Raw genomic sequence first — 17,497 nt, forward strand, 5'->3', positions numbered from 1 at the left:
AAAAAAAAAAAAAAAAAAAAAAAAAATCACTTGTAATAAGTAAAATTTACTGAGATGTATTCATCATTTGCATTTAAACAAAGGCAATATAGTTTTTAAAAGACAGAAAACTTTAAAAGATCAATAACCAAAGAAGAATAGAAAGTAAAATTTAAGTTTAACTCACCTCTCTTAATTTCAGGTAGATGAATTGTATTAAACACATGTCATTTAAATAGAAAAGTTGTTAAGCTTCTAAGCTGTAATTCCAAAACTAGAGGGAAGAGAAACCAAAACTATAGGTCAAAACTCATCAACATGTTTGATTTGATATGCATCAAGTTTCAAATGAATATGAATACCTTTAGATGGACATGCGTTTTCCAGTTCTCCACAGTTCAAACCACTACCTGTTCCCTTACATCTGACTTGTTTTACACTTTATATTACTTCCTGACTCCTGAAGGCTTTGAGCATGCAATCAATGCAGTAACCAGTTCTCTTGTGAACATAAGTACAAAGAAAATAACTAAAGTTTAATGGAGGATTAAAAGAATAGACATTTTATCCTTCTGTAGGGGAAGACTCAGTACTCTACAGATGTTAATAGGCCCCAAATTAATCTATAGATTTGTTAGTAGGCCTCAAATTAATCTATAGATTCTTTGTATCTGACAAAATAAGGCTTTCTTTTTAAGGCTTGAAACATTGCCAACATACACACATACACATTCACAACATACACACATAAAGGAAATATATAATAAAGGTGATATTTCATGTCAGTGGCTTAACAGTATTGGTAAATGAGATTCGGCTCAAAAAAATTATTTCTGTACAAAACAATCACTTCATTCTTTTATCCAGATGCAAAACAGAGTCATTAGAGGACACCATAACATGCTTTATAATCATGAAGAATGGTCTTCCTAAATACGACATGAGATCCAGAAGCCACACACACAAAGATTCTAGGTTTGACTATATAAGAACTTTAATTAAAGCTTTTATATAGTCAAAGATAGTACAAACGAAAGGTTTTTAAACATTAGAGTTGGAAAAAATCATTAAAATGTTTAACTTATGAAGTTCGTATACTTAACATAAAAGTGCTTCTACAAGTCATTTAGAAAAATGACACCTCCTCCCCTCATGGGCAAAAGGGTATAAAGAGCCAACAGGTGACTGATGAAAGTGGTAAGTACAGAATCTCACAAGGATCAGAACACAAGTTAAACAAATGAACTACCATCTTTCAATATCAGATTGATAAAATTTGCATTGCAAAAGCATAGGAGAGGAGGTACTTCTATGTACTGATGTAAGGGTGTATGAATTTGTACAGTATTTCTGAAAGGTAACTTGTCAGCATCAAAATTTTCATTGGGAATCAAGGTTTTCTTTGCAGTTAAACACAAGTTTATCTTTCCTCCATATCCTATTAAAAGATAAAACAATTTAAAAGGTATCAAAAAAGAGCAGAAGTCATCAGTGGATGAAAGAATCAAATTTTATAAAAGACAAAAGGGAAAAGAGTGGTTATTCATGAAATGTTGCAGAAGAAGCTGTTACCTGAAATGTTGGCATAACAGGGATTTCAGTAAAGGGAGTCAGTCTGTCCAAAGGGTCCCTAGAAAAGTTCATGCTTTGAGTTGGCTTGTGTAGAGGCTGGGTAATAAGGAGACACGATGACAAGACAGTTAATGATTTTTTATGTGAAAGTTATGTTAGTACCCCTGCCAACAGCCTTCCCACTCCACCCTCTCTTCTATAAGTAAATTGAAATGGATCCTTCCTTCACACCATTCACAAAAATTAGTTCCAGTTAAATAAAATCCTAAATGTTAAAGTAAATAGTAAAGTGTTAGAAGAAAATATAGTACCATATGCTTATGACTTTGCTGTTGGACATATCTTCCTAAATTAGACAAAAATGAAAGCCATAATGAAGTTGATTAAATCAAAAGTTAGAATGCTTTTAAAAAGACAAAGATAAGAAACAGAATGGGAAAAAAAATCGTAATACAAAGGGAGAGATGTAAGAGTACCTATAAATAGGTAAAGGACAACCAAGCAAGAATAAAAATGAACAAAGGACAAGAATGCGCAAGTCAGGGCTTCCCTGGTGGTGCAGTGGTTAAGAATTCGCCTGCCAATGCAGGCGACATGAGTTCGAGCCCTGATCCGGGAAGATCCCACATGCCACGGAGCAACTGAGCCCGTGCGTCAGAACTACTGAGCCCGCGATCTAGAGCCCGTGCTCTGCAACAAGAGAAGCCACGGCAATGAGAAGCCCGCATGCAGCAACGAATACCCAACGCAACCAAAAATAAAAAATAAATAAATCAAATAAATTTATTAAAAAAAAAAAAAAAATGCGCAAGTCAGAAGAAATACAGATGGACCATAAATATGAGTCCCTGCTTAACCTTGCTAGTATTGAGAGATGCAAATTTAAGTAATCTACAATAATAAAAAAAAAACTTGGTAGTTGTGTAGAGAAATAAATACTCATCAGTGCTAATTTGGAGGCACTGAAGTTTTAAAAATGCTCACTATAACCCCTTTGGAGGGCAGCACAGTACATGAAACTGGGAACAGTCTAAATTTCCATCAATAGAGGCATGACTAGAAATACTAGCACCAGTTTAAAAAAATGGACTTGTAATATTGGTATGGATTTGACTAAAAGACACTGATTGAAAATGGAAAATTTTCATAATAATAGAGTATTATATATTTAAAATATATTTCTAATACATTTATATAAGTATGCAAATACTTAGAAAAAGTCCTGAACAGACACATCCAACTGATAAGTGTTTCTTTGGGGGAGGGAACTAGAATTGGACATTCTGGTCAAGAGGGTAGGTTTACCATTATCTGTAATGTTTGAAGTTTTAAATAAGAATGTTAAAATTTTAAAAATTTAAACTATGAAAAAATTCAACAAACTCACGGAGAACTAGAGCAGCTACAGTGAGAGTTGGCAGCCTAAGTTGAAACCTTTTTTGGAATTTGGAGAATTTCCCATCAACTCACCAGCCTTTCCCATGCAGGCAGAGAGCCCAGTAAACCTTTTCATTCAGGGAAACAGATCTACAATGAGAATAACCAAAGAACCTCCTGCTATCTACCTAAGATAATCAAGCCATATCATTATTAAGTGTGAACAGACAGCTAAGGATCATCACAGATGAAGAAAAGTACCAGCATAATAAGGACCAAGAGAGAGACTAAACCAGAGTAGGGAAAATTATATAATGAGAAGAAAATAAAAATTTGTGTTAGTCTGAGATTTGAATAGATGTTGCACTTTTAAAGCAAATATGGGAAGCTACCAAAAACAGGAATAAGATAGAACTCCTAAGGATGAAAAAACATTATTGCTGTAATAGAAGGTTTGAAAGAAAATTGTGGAAACTCTTCAAGTTCATAAATTGAAAAGTTAAATGAGAAACAAAAGGGACCTGGAAGTTCAGAAGGTCTAACATCTAATTGAGTTCCAGAAAAAAAATTAATAGAGAAAATATAATAGGAATGTATCAAATAAATGATTAAGAATCTTTCTAAACTGAAGAAAATTATGAACACTCAGCTAGGAATAGCTCACTCAATGTTGGGCAGGCTGAAGTGGCAAAAAGCACAATTACAATAGAAAAAAAAGACACCCAGAAATACGCTTGTGAAATTTCATAATACTAAAGATGAGGCCATCCTAAAAGCTTTCAAAATATGGAAATTTCTCCTGATAAAGAATAATAATCAAGATAGCATTAGCCTTCCCTCTGATGAGCAATATTAGATTGTAGAATACAGAACAGCACTTTCCAACTTGTGAGTTAAAACTGCTTTGAATCTAGAACTTTATACCCAAACAGTAATGAAGCATGAGGCCAAGTACTGATATTTTGTATTACCAGTTTACTCCCACTGTCTTTTAATAGGGTATGGAATGATTAGCTTCAGCAAAATTTGGATGGAAAAGGTAAAAAACAGGAAAGGCTTTAAACAGTGGATCTAACCCAGTAAAGTGGTGCTGAGGATGAATAGGATGATCACCCTGCAAGAATCAGACCAAATTACTGGTAGGCTAGATATCCAGGGAGTCAGTGAAGAGGAACTTAAGAATGAAAGGGGTGGGTTACATTAAATAGAATTAATACAAAGTTTGAGGATTTTAGTAATATGGTGAAGATAAAAGTTCGTCAGAAGGAAAGAAAAACAATTACTGGCTCTGGAAAAAAAAAAAAAGGAGAAGCCACACCAGATATTATGGTCCTAATATAAAGCAAGCCCCCATAAAATGTGATATGACTTTGGAAAATAACTAGGATATGAAAAAAGAAGTCCATATGACTGATACAAGGAATAGATTCCTTTAAGTGGGTACTGGGATCATAACATTGGACTTGTAGAGCAGAAAATGTAATCGTCACACATTGCTTGGCTCTGACTCTTCAGGCAATAATATTTACGTGGTGATAACGATCTAATGCTATTTTATTTCCAACTTTAAAATAGACAAATCACTGAAGTCTCTATGTGTATATATATCTACATATCTAATATCTACCTAATAATGTAAAGGCAAAATATAGCTTATATAGACTGGATGGTGGGAGGTTGACAAGGAAATAAGAGCTTGAAGCAAGGATAAGGGGAAATATGCTCACTGTATATAGAGGGGATTCAGGAGATGTCTAAAGGCGATAGAATAAGAAATGTAGGTTAGCTGTATTTCAAGTTAAAACACATCAGAGGAGCTAATATAACTCAGTGGGATGAATTAAATCCTTACCTTTCATAAGAAAGACTGTATAAAGTTGATAAATTTACAAATAAAATTACAACTGTAATCAGGATTATGACAGAAACCTAATTCAAGTCAGCTTAGGAGAAAGGTATTTATTAGTTCCTACAACTCAAAGATGTAGAGCATGTATGTTACAGTCTCAGGTAGGCTGCATGTAAGTGTTCAGACTCATCAGAGATTAATAGCTCACAGCTCTGTGTTCAGTTGTTTCATTCTCTGGCAGGTTCTGTCTCTTGGCAGGAAGAAAATGGCACCTGATGATATTACACTTAAAAAATCCTTAGAGCTTTTAATCCCAAAAGCAAGGTGATCTCTTTCTGAGCCTCCATGTCAATCCCTGGGAGGAAAATATAATTTGTTCCAGTTTATGCTATGTGCCCACTCTGGACCAATCACCAGATCCAGGGTAGGGGGTACTCTGGCCAAGCTGGGTCAAGTTCACATACCAGGGGAATTGGATCACTGGATGGCCAATTAACAAAATTCCCATGGGATGGGGGTAGGGTGGAGGGCAGTTGAGAAAGTTCCCATAAAGAAAACAACAGACCTGAACTGACATATGAGGGCAACACTGACTCACTAAGTGTGTAGATATACCTATCTTTTGCTGCAGAAATACTGTGTGTAATTATAGGGAGCTGCCTCAGCCCCTGTAGCAAGGGTAAGTTAAATTTCCAGGGGTCAACTGGACTCAGTACACAGTTGCTAGTATTTAAGCTATCTTGCCAGACTCCTGAGATGGCTGCACATTGGACAAGGTAACTCCAACAGCAAGAGACTAGGGCTTGGGTGACAAGTGGTTGAGCCTCACCTGCACCATTTATGCCAGGAGACATCAGGGGAGTTCCCTTTAAAGACCTCCAAAGAAGGCTTTCTGCACAGATGTCAGAGACAGCAAACAAAAAGTGAAGCTGTTTACATAAAGGACAGCAGATCTGCTCTACAAAGGGGATTGCCTTCCAGTTTAGAAAAACTCCATTTCCCCCCCGCCCCCACCCCTTTTCATGGTCTCTATGGAAGAGTAGCAGACTGGTACATTCCCATAAGGAGGCAAATTCAAATGTATGTATGAGGAGCTTTTAAAAATACTAACTTTGAATTTAAAGTGGTGGGACCAAGATATGTCTATCCATTTCTCCTTTCTGAAACCAAGGGAAAGCAACAAGAAGAATAAGAAACAGAAGGAAACTCCATCTTCGATGAAGTAAAGAAACGTCTATAATTCTGAGTCTCAAAATCCACAAGGAAATGCTGCTAAATGTGGTGAGAATCCTGGGAGAGGAAACTGATGATGCATTGATGAGCACAAAATACCTCCAAAGTAGTGGCATATCTGGAAGGGCAAAAGAAAAGGCACCTCAACTGAAGCCACAGTATTACTCTGAAAAGTCTGGCTTTAGAAGTCTCCGGAAATTCTGTTTACAATTGCAAAAGAGTGGCAGGGGTGAGGAGCTGGAGTGTTCAAGGAGGAAATACATGGGTTTTGAAGAGGTGATTTATCATCTGACAGAGGAGAGGGAAGCTGCGAATGATGTGCAGGACTGCAAGGTAAATGCTAAATCCTTGCTACTCAACATGTGGGGCCTGGACTAGCAGCATCAGCCTCACCTCGTAATTTCTTAGGATTCCAGAACCTTGGGCCTTAACCCGGAGCAAGTAATTCAGAATCTGTATCTTACAAGATGCCCAGGTGATCTGAATACACGGTAATACATGACAATCACTAGGCTAAAACAAATTTCCTACTAGTCTAGAATACAGGCCTTTGATAAACAGTCAGATCAGGAAGAGCTCTACTCTTTCAAAAATGTAGTCTAGTCTTTCAGAGACCCTATGGAATGATAGTAGACTCAGATTTACAAATTCCTCTTACTAAAATTGAACAGAGTGAGGAAAAAAACCTCAATATACCACCTTATATCACACACTATGAAAAGTAGAATACAGAATTAACAGAGCCACATTAAAAGAACATGCCAATATCTTTGGCACAGTCTGCCCTCTGGTAAAGTGGCATAATGGAGAAAAAGTAGGCAGAAGAAATTCTGAAAAACTTTACTAATATATCTCAAGATGCGCAAGATGTAGGCAGCACTGGACAAAGGTACATAACATTTCTCTAGGTAACCTTCATTCTAGATAAATACTAGTTTGAACAGGAAAGGCAAGTTGGCAGTATCTATCAAAATATGCCTATCTTTTGATCCAGAAATTCTCCAAAAATATTGGTAAAAAATTTCAAAAGCATATGTGAAAGACTTAATTGCAACCCTGTTTTAAAAAATAAATCCTAGCTCCACAGTGAGGCCTACCCTAACTAAATGCTTATTTGAGATCTGCTGGTGAAGATGGAATTATAGAAAATTGTTTATCCTCCCATCTGAAACAATAAAACACTGGACAAAACATGAAACCTTGGCATTCAAGACATTGGATAACAGGCAATGAAACAGAGACCCCTGAAAAATGGGAAACAAATGAGATGAGTACTATGATTTCCCCAGATAACTGCATGGAAAGTTTCCAGGCTGTTGCCTCCCAAAGTTGAGGAAATGAAGCTAAAAGTCACGGAGACTGAGGTGACTGGAGTTCACAGGATGAAGTGCCTGAAAGCTCTAAGAGGAAAAAACCCTAGACATCTGCAGAATTTTTAGCTGAATTTTACCTGAATACTCATCAGAACATGCATGTGAAGAAATTACCTGAAGCAGGGGGAAAAAACTGATAGAACTACAAAAAGAAATAGACAAATCTAAATCTTTAAAGACTGTTACAAGAAACAAAGGACACTACATAATGATCAAGGGATCAATCCAAGAAGATATAACAATTGTAAATACATATGTACCCAACATAGGAGCACCTCAATATATAAGGCAAATATTAACAGATATAAAAGGAGAAATCCACAGTAATACAATAATAGTAGGGGACTTTTAACACTCCACTTACATCAATGGATATAAAAAACACATACTTAAGTAACAGAGTAGAGCAAATGGACTTAATTGACACCTATAGAGCAGCAGTCCCCAACCTTTTTGGCACCAGGGACTGGTTTCGTGGAAGACAATTTTTCCACAGACTGGGGTTGGCAGGGCGGATGGTTTCAGGATGATTCAAGCACATTTCATTTGTTGTGCACTTTACTTCTATTATATTGTAATAATATAATGAAATAATTATACAACTCACCATAATGCTGACAGGAGGTGGAGCTCAGGTGGTAATGCGAGCGATGGGGAGTGGCTGTAAATACAGATGAAGCTTCGCTCGCTTGCCTGCCGCTCACCTCCTGCCATGTGGCCTGGTTCCTAACAGGCCACGGACTGGTTGGGGACCCCTGCTATAGAGCATACTATCCAAAAGCAGCAGAATACACATTCTTTTCAAGTGCACATGGAACATTCTCCAGGATAGATCACGTGCTAGGTGGCAAAACAAGCCTCAGTAAATTTAAGAAAATTGAAATCATCTTTTCTGACCACAATGCTATAAGGCTAAAAGTCAACTACGAGAAAAACTGCAAAAAACAGACACGTATAGGCTGAATAAAATGCTACTAAACAACAAATGGGATCACTGAAGAAATCAAAGAGGAAATGAAAAAATACCTAGAGATGAAAACATGACAATCCAAAACCTATGGGACACCACAAAAGCAGTTCTAAGAGGGAAATCTACAGTGATACAATCTTGACTCAGAAAACAAGGAAGAGCTCAAATAAACAACCTAACCTTACACATAAAGGAACTAGAGAAAGAAGAACAAACAAAACCTGAAGTTAGAAGGAAAAAAATCATAAAGATTCAGAGCAGAAACAAATGAAATAGAGACTAAAAAAATAGAAAAGATCAATGGAACTAAAAGCTGGTTCTTTGAAGAGATAAATAAAATTGATAAACCTTTAGCCAGGTTCATCAAAAAAAAAAAAAGGGAGAAGGCCCATTTCAATAAAATCAGAGGGCTTTCCTGGTGGCGCAAGTGGTTGAGAGTCCGCCTGCGGATGCAGGGGACACGGGTTCGTGCCCCGGTCCGGGAAGATTTCACATGCCGCGGAGTGGCTGGGCCCGTGAGCCATGGCCGCTGAGCCTGCGCGTCCAGAGCCTGTGCTCTGCAACGGGAGAGGCCACAACAGTGAGAGGCCCGCATACCACAAAACAAGTAAATTTGAAAAAATAATAATAAAATCAGAAATGAAAAAGAAGTTACAACCGAAAACACAGAAATAAAAAGGATCATAAGAGAGTACTATGAGCAATTATAGGCCAATAAAATGGACAACCTAGAAGAAATGGACAAATTCTTACAAAGGTACAATCACCCAAGACTGAGACAGGAAGAAACAGAAAATATGAACAGACCAATTGCCAGTACTAAAATTGAATCAGTAATTTAAAAACTCCCAACAAACAAAAGTCCAGGACAAGATGGCTTCACAGGTGAATTCTACCAAACATTTAGAGAAGTTAACAACTATCCTTCTGAAATGATTCCAGAAAACTGCAGAGGAAGGAACACTTCCAAACTCATTCTGTGCAACCACCATCACCCTGACAGCAAAATCTGACAGAGATTCCCTGGTGGTCCAGTAGTTAGGATTCCATGCTGCCACTGCAGGGGGCCCAGGATCAATCCGTGGGCAGGGAGCTAAGACCCCACAAGCTGTGTGGCATGGCCAAAAACAAAAAAACAAAAAACTCAAAGATATCACAAAAAAAAGAATTACAGGTCAATATCACTGGTGAACATAGATGCAAAAATCCTCAACAAAATACTAGCAAACCAAATAATAGGTTAAAAGGATCACACAACCAATGTCAAGTGGGATTTATCCCAGGGAGGCAAGGATTTTTCAATATCTACAAATCAGTCAATGTGATGATACACAACATTAAAAAACTGGAAAATGAAAACCATATGATCATTACCATAGATGCAGAAAAAGCTTTTGACAATATTCAACATCCATTTATAAAAACTCTCCAGAAAGTGGGCATAGAGGGAACATACCTCAACACAATGAAAACCATATATGATAAAGCTAACATCATAATCAATGGTGAAAAGCTGAATGCATTCCCTCTAGGAACAAGACAAGGATGCTCACTCTCACCACTTTTATTCAACATACTTTTGGAAGTCCTAGCCACAGCAAGCCGAGAAGAAAAACAAGAAAAGAAATCCAAATTGGAAAAGAAGAAGTACAACTGTCACTGTTTGCAGATGACATGATACTATACATAGAAAATCATAAAGACACTACCAGAATACTAGAGTTCATCAATAAATTCAGTAAATTTGCAGGATATAAAATTAATATATAGAAATCTGTTGAATTTCTATACACTAACTACAAAATATCAGAAAGAAAAATTAAGGAAACAATTCCATTTGTCACTGCATTAAAAAGAATAAAATTCTGAGGAATAAACCTATCCAAGAGGGCAAAAGACCTGTATAAGACTGATGAAAGAAACTGAAGACAATACAAACAGATGGAAAGATACACAGTGTTCTTGGATTGGAAGAATCAATATTGTTAAAATGACCATACTACTGAAGGCAATCTACAGATTCATTGCAATTCCTATCAAATTACCAATGGCATTTTTCACAGAACTAGAACAAAAAAACTTTTAATTTGTATGGAAACACAAAAGACTCCTAGTAGCAAAAGCAATCTTAAGAAAGAATGGAGCTGGAGGAATCACGCTCCCTGACTTCAGACTATAATACAAAGCGACAGTAATCAAAACAGTACAGTACTGGCACAAAATCAGACAGATCAATGGAACAGGACAGAAAGCCCAGAAATAAACCCACACTCTTATGGTCAATTAACCTACGACAAAGGAGGCAAGAATATAAAACGGAGGGCTTCCCTGGTGGTGCAGTGGTTAAGAATCCGCCTGCCAATGCAGGGGACATGGGTTCAAGCCCTGGTCTGGGAAGATCCCACACACCGCGGAGCAACTAAGCCCATGTGCCACAACTACTGAGCCTATGCTCTAGAGCCCACGAGCCACAACTACGGAGCCCACATGCCTAGAGCCCTGCTCCACAACAAGACAAGCCACCACAGTGAGAAGCCTGCATACTACAACAAAGAGTAGGCCCCGCTCGTCACGACTAGAGAAAGCCCATGCACAGCAACAAAGACCCAAAAAATAAATTAAATTAAAAAAAATATATATATATATATATAGGAGAAATGACAGTACCTTCAATAATAAGTGCTGGGAAAACTGGACAGCTACATGTAAAAGAATGAAATTAGAACATTCTATAACACTGTATACAAAAATCAACTCAAAATGGATTAAATACCTAAACATAAGACTGGACACTATAAAGCTCCTAGAGGAAAACATAAGCAGAACACTCTTTGACATAAATTGTAGCAATATTTTTTTGGATCCTTCTCCTAAAGTAACAGAAATAAAAGCAAAAATAAACAAACTGGACCTAATTAAGCTTAAAAGTTTCTGAACACAAAAGAAACCATGAACGGAACAAAAGACAACCTAGGGAATGGGAGAAAATATTTGCAAATGAGGCAACCACAAGGGATTAATTTCCAAAATATACATATAGCTCATACAGCTCAAAATCAAAAAACAAATAACCCAATTTAAAAAAATTTAAAAAATGGACAGAAGACCTAAACAGACATTTCTCCAAAAAAGATATACAGATAGCCAACAGGCACATGAAAAGATGCTTCACATTGCTAATCAGTAGAGAAATGCAAATCAAAACTACAATGAGGTATCACCTCACACCAGTCAGAATGGCCATCATCAAAAAGTCCACAAATAATAAATGCTGGAGAGGGTGTGGGAAAAAGGGAACCCTCCTACACTGTTGGTGGGAATGTAAATTGGTACAGCCACTATGGAGAACAGTAAGGAGGTTTCTTAAAACACTAAACATAGAGTTACCATATGATCCTGCAATCCAACTCCTGGGCATATATCCAGAGAAAATTATAATTTGAAATGATACATGCACGACAATGTTCACTGCAGCACTATTTACAATAGCTAAGACATGGAAACAACCTAAATGTCCATCAAAAGATGAATGGATAAAAAAGATGTGGTATATATGTACAATGGAATACTACTCAGCCATAAAAAAAGAATAAAATAATGCCATTTGCAGCAACATGGAGGACCCAGAGATTATCATATTAAGTGAAGTAAGTCAGACAGAGAAAGACAGATATCAAATGATATTGCTTATATGTGGAATCTAAAGCAAATGATACTGATACAAATGAACTTATTTACAAAACAGCAATAGACTCACAGATACAGAAAACAAACTGGTTACAAAAGGGGAAAGGTGGGGGGAGGGAATAAATTAGGAGCTTGGGATTAAGAGATACACACTATTATATATAAAATAGATAAACAACAATGACCTGTATAGCACAGGGGACTATATTCAATATCTTGTAATAACCTATAATGAAAAAGAATCTAAAAAACATATATATATATATACATATATATATAAGTAAATCACTCCACTGTACATCTGAAACTAACACAACACTGTAAATCAACTATACTTCAATTTAAAAAAAGAAATAGACAAATCCACAATTATAGATTTTGACATGCATCTCCCGAAGAACAAGTTGACTGAAAATCAGTAAGGGCACTGAAGACTTGAACAACACTGTCAGCCAACTTGATCTAGTTGACATTTAAAAAACACTCCACCCAAGAACAGTAGAATATGCATTCTTTTTAAATGCACCCAGAACATTTACCAAGATAGACAATATTCCGGGCCTTAAAACACATCTCAATAAATTTAAAAGGATTCAATTCATACAAAATATTTTCTAACTAGAATGGATTAAGTTAGAAATCAATAATAGAAAGATAATTGGAAAATCCCCCAAATATTTGGATCTAAATAGCACAATTTTTAGTAACCCATGGATTAAAAGAGAAATCAAAAGGCAAAACAGAAAGTATTTTTAATTGAATGAAACTTGTAACACAGCATATCAAAATATGTGGAATGCAGCTAACACATTACTTAGAAGGAAACATAATATTACTAAGTTGGAAAATAAAACTCTCAAATCAATGACTTCAATTTCCACCTTAACAAATTAGAAAATGAAGAGCAACGAAACCCAGTTACCATAAAAATGGAAATAAAGAAATCAGTAGGAAACAGAAAAGACAAAAGCAGGTCAATAAAACCAATAAATCTTCACTCAGACAATATGAAAGAAAAAAGAGATAACATACAAATTACCAATATCCGGAATGGCAGAGATGACATCACTACAGTTATTAAACAGATAAGGGAATATTGGGAACTTTATGTAAATAAATTTAACCACTTAGATAAAATGGAAAAATTTTCTTGAAAGAACCAAACTGCCAACCTTACTCAAGAAGAAATAGATAATTCTTCAACTTATTCCTGGTTTAGCCTTTGTCAAGTGCTTTTTATAAAGGAATGTTTGATTTCTTGATATATCTGCTACAATTAGTAACACCCAGTTTCCCACAGCAAATTTTATAAGCTTCATGAAATAAATACAAAGTGAAACTCACCTTTTGGGATCTTAAATAATGAAGCAGGCAAGGTAGATGAGCTTTTGTCTGTCAACAAAAAGATCATTAACTTTAAATTCATAGTCAAGAAGTGTCAAAAGCAGAATTAATGACCATGGAACATAAACTGAAAAACTTGTATCTTGCAAACGAATTTGAGGAAATATAGGATTGGTCAATTAAAAAAATAGGATTGAGTATACAGTCTACCTTGGCTTTTTCCAAATAGCTGCTTGTTCTCTTCTAAATGACTCAAAGTTCATTCCATTTTTCGGCAATGTGGCAGGAGTACTGGGAATCAAACATACTGGGGCAGTAAGAAATGACTGAGGCGAACTCGGCACGAGGTCATCGAGCAGATGCCCACAGGATGTAGGTTCTGTGTCATGTGGTGCCAGCAGTGGAGGAAAAGGTGGGCTTGCTCCTCGAGGTGGCGGGGCCCAAGGGGAGTGGTCCGAGATGCAGCCAGAGCAGTGGAGGGGTCTGCACTTTAAGAAGTTAAATTACATGTCAAGTTCTTGACTTTAAAATCAGGTGGGAAATTGGGGGCTTTCTCATTTCTAACCTGTTACATCTGCCTGAATTGCCTGAATTTCTCCATATGTATCTGAGAAAGAAGAAACTGCTGAAGAAAAACCCACACGTTTGAAGATTAAATTATTTGATGCTTATTAGCCAATTTCTGAATTCTTATGTATTTCCAGGAGTGTGTGACATATCAGAAAACGGCACAGAAAGTATCACATAATGGGTCTTTCCCATCATGATTTAAATCCCAGCATTTTCAGTTACTTCTGTGATTCCTCTGTACTCATTACAGTTGACCCCAAATCACTTGGGTCTGAACTGCGTAGGTCCACTTATTCAATAGTAAATTTAATTCTGTATCTATTAAAAAAGTGGAATTTGTAATTTAAACCTTCCAAATATTTTCAGATACCATGCTGTTATTGCTAGTTTAGTTCTGTATGAACAGGGAATATATGTAACTAAATTTTTAAAATTTATTAAGATTTGTTTTACGGTCTCTCTTGGTGAAATGTTCCATGTGGAAAGAACATTTGGAAGACTTGGAAAGAAAGCGTATTCTACTCTTGTGGAGTGGAATGTTTTATAAAGGTCAACTCATTAATTTGGTTGATCATGTTGTTCAGTTTTATATTCTTACAGATTTTCTACTTGTTCTATCAATGACTGAGAGAGAAGTGGTGAAGTTTCTAATGATAATTGTAGACTATTTACACTTTCTTTTTTCCTTTGTGAAATTTGCACCTCTGTAGTTTGATGCATATACGTTTAGGATTGTTATGTTTACCTAGAAAATTTATTGTTATGTAGTGTTTGTCTTTTTCCCTGATTATATTCCTTACTCTGAAGTCGACTTCATGTGATATTAAAAGTGAATTCAGCTTCCTTTTTACCAATGCTTGCATGATCTCTCTTTCCCCACTACTTAACTTTTACCTATACCTTTAAAGTGACTTTCTGCTAGACAGCATATAGCTGTGTCCTGCTTTTTCATTCAATCTTATAATCTGTCTTTTAACTGATGTGTTTTGACCATTTATATTTGATGCAATTTTTTATATATTTGGATTAAAACCCATCCATCCTCTTAACTATTTTCTAATTGTTCTGCCTATTCTTTGGTTTTTGTTCTCTTTCTGCCTTCTATTGGGTTAACTGAGGATTTTTAATTATTCCATTTTATTCTATTAACTGCTTACATCTCTTTAAAATGTTTTAGAGGTTATTGTAAGGTTACAATATGTCTTTAACTAACCAGAATATATCTTTAATAATGTAACATTAACAAGATATTACACAATATATTTCTTAATTTCTCCCTCACATCCTTTGTGCTTCTATCATCTATTTACACTGATATATGCTATAGCATACTGTTTTAGACAGCTTTTAGGTAGATAAGTTTTAAAAAAAACTATCTTACCTTCATTTATTCCATTTCCAGATCTCTTTGTGCATCTCCTTTTGTTTAAAGAACTGTTAAATGAAGTTAAGAGTAGGGTCTTCTGGCAATGTATTTTCTGTTTTTTCCTCCTCTGAGAAAGTCTTCATTTCTCTATCAATTCTGAAAAACATTTTCATGAAAAATTTCATAGACAGTTTTTTCCCCCTTTTGTTCCTATGTAACGTCTTTTAAAAAAAAATCTTTCCTTGTATTCTTTGAAGCTTTATAGATTTTTGTTCTGGTGTCATTATCTATTGTTTATTCAAATATTTCTTCCCACCCAATTTCTCTATTCCTTCCAGGAATCCAATTCTGCATGTGTTGGACCAATAGATCTTTTCCCACAGCTCTTGGACGATTTGTTCTGTGACCCCTGCCCTCCTCTGTGTTTCAGTTTGGCTATTCTTATTGACTTACCTTCAAGTTGACTTATTCTTTCCTTGGCTATGTCAAGTATACCTTTGAGCCTGTTGAAGGTATTGTTCCCATCTCTTTACTGTGTTCATTTCAGTATTTCCATTTGATTCTCATAGTTCCATCTCTGATCAAATGACCCATCTAATTTGCCTGTTGTACACTTTTTTCATTAGAGCCTTTAACATTTAAAATTCTGTGTGAGGTAGTCTGGGTCTAGTTCTTGACTGCTTTGTCTTTTGGTGGGTGGTGACTTTTCTTGCATTTTTGTATGTCTTGTAAATTTTTATTTTTTGGCCCAAACCCAGGTATCTCATGTAGGAGAGTAGAAACAGGTAAACAGATTTAAGCCCTAGAAACGGTCATGTCATTTATTCTGTTATTCCTTTCATGTAGGTTTTCATTAATACAGTTATAAAAATTGGACTAGGTTTAAGGTTGCTCCTTGCTGTGGTTACCCTAAGTTCATCACAGCCTTCAAAATTCACTAGTGATTCCTTAGAGTGAGGGCATGTTTTCTATGTGTCAATCTCAATGTCTGTGTGACCTTCAAATTTCAGTGTTCTCTTTGGATTATGCCTTAGAGACAGGCCAGCTAAACTAAGATGTTTTCATTCATTCATTCAATATTATTGAGTACTTACTACTTCCTATGTGCCAGTCACTGTACTAAATGCTGGAACTTGTAACTCCCCTAATACTCCACAACCCTCTGCCTTTAGTTTGTACCTCTGTACTTTCTCTTGCCTTCAATAGCCTCCCAACTTTTGTGTGCCTAGTAAATATCTATTCTCCCTTTAATACTATCGCTGTCTCCAAGTGATCCATCACCATGGAGTTCATCATCCTCTATATTACCTGTGTACCTTACATGCTTCCATATTTAAATATCCTGTATTCCCTAAACTGTAAATGCCTGCAGACAAGAACAGTGTCTTATTAGTACATATTAGGTTTGTGACCATTATTTTGGAACCAACCTCTATGGCAGACTGACAGAGGACTTAACAAAGTAGAGAGATGTGTATATAGGATAGGGAGAAAAGACATGCCCCTCCATGAGCCTTCTCTATGCTGTTTGCTCATCCATTTGCTTGAAGTGTTGATTTTTTACGCTGATCTTGCAGACTGATATGACAAGTTTAAATGGAAAATTGTTCTATTATCCTACATGCATGCTCCCTTCACAAATCCAGTTGTCGTCTTCTCAGCTGTGGTCAAAGTTAGAGGGACCTAATCCATGTGGTCAAACATTTCACAAAGTTGTCTTAGATATAGGTGCTTTCAAAAGTAGCTTTTGCAATAGAAAAACGCACACAGAAGAGTCCAACTGTATATAACCTAATTCCAAAAAAGAATTCTGATTTTATTTCTTACACATTTTGCACAAACTGGAAAGCAGCACTGAAAACTATTATATATATGGTGAACAGCTGACATGAAAGAGCCTGGCACATAAATGCAGGGTTTTTCCCATGTATTAGTCAGTCATAACAAAATACCATAGACTGGGTGATGTAAACAAAATGTATTTCTCACAGTTTGGGAGGCTGAAAGTCTGAGATCAGGATGCCACAAGGTTGGATACTGGTGAGGTCTAGTTTCTCGGCTTGCAGATAGCCACCTTCTTGCTGTGTCCTCACATGGCAGAGGTCTCTGGTGTCTCTTCTTTAAAAACACTAATCCTATTATGAGGGCCCCACCCTCATGACCTCATCTAACCCTTA

General features: G+C 36.3%; 1 long non-coding RNA gene across 2 annotated transcripts in view; it reads right to left on the reverse strand.

The window, feature by feature from the left end:
- LOC113615178 (uncharacterized) overlaps window positions 1–17,490 on the reverse strand; it is a 20,655-nt gene extending 3,165 nt beyond the window's left edge. The window contains exons 1-5 of one of the 2 annotated variants that reach the window (XR_003430924.1): window positions 15,336–17,490; window positions 13,595–13,872; window positions 13,385–13,432; window positions 1,552–1,647; window positions 167–253 (exon numbers count right to left, since the gene is read on the reverse strand). This is a non-coding gene — a long non-coding RNA (uncharacterized LOC113615178). The remainder of the gene's footprint in view (window positions 1–166; window positions 254–1,551; window positions 1,648–13,384; window positions 13,433–13,594; window positions 13,873–15,335) is intronic. The other variant, XR_003430925.1, reaches the window with a different exon arrangement.
- Window positions 17,491–17,497: the final 7 nt, after the last annotated feature.

The sequence above is a fragment of the Aethalodelphis obliquidens genome, unplaced genomic scaffold (assembly GCF_003676395.1).
Source record: "Aethalodelphis obliquidens isolate GAN/ISIS:26980383/991018 unplaced genomic scaffold, ASM367639v1 scaffold113, whole genome shotgun sequence".
NCBI lineage: Eukaryota > Metazoa > Chordata > Mammalia > Artiodactyla > Delphinidae > Aethalodelphis > Aethalodelphis obliquidens.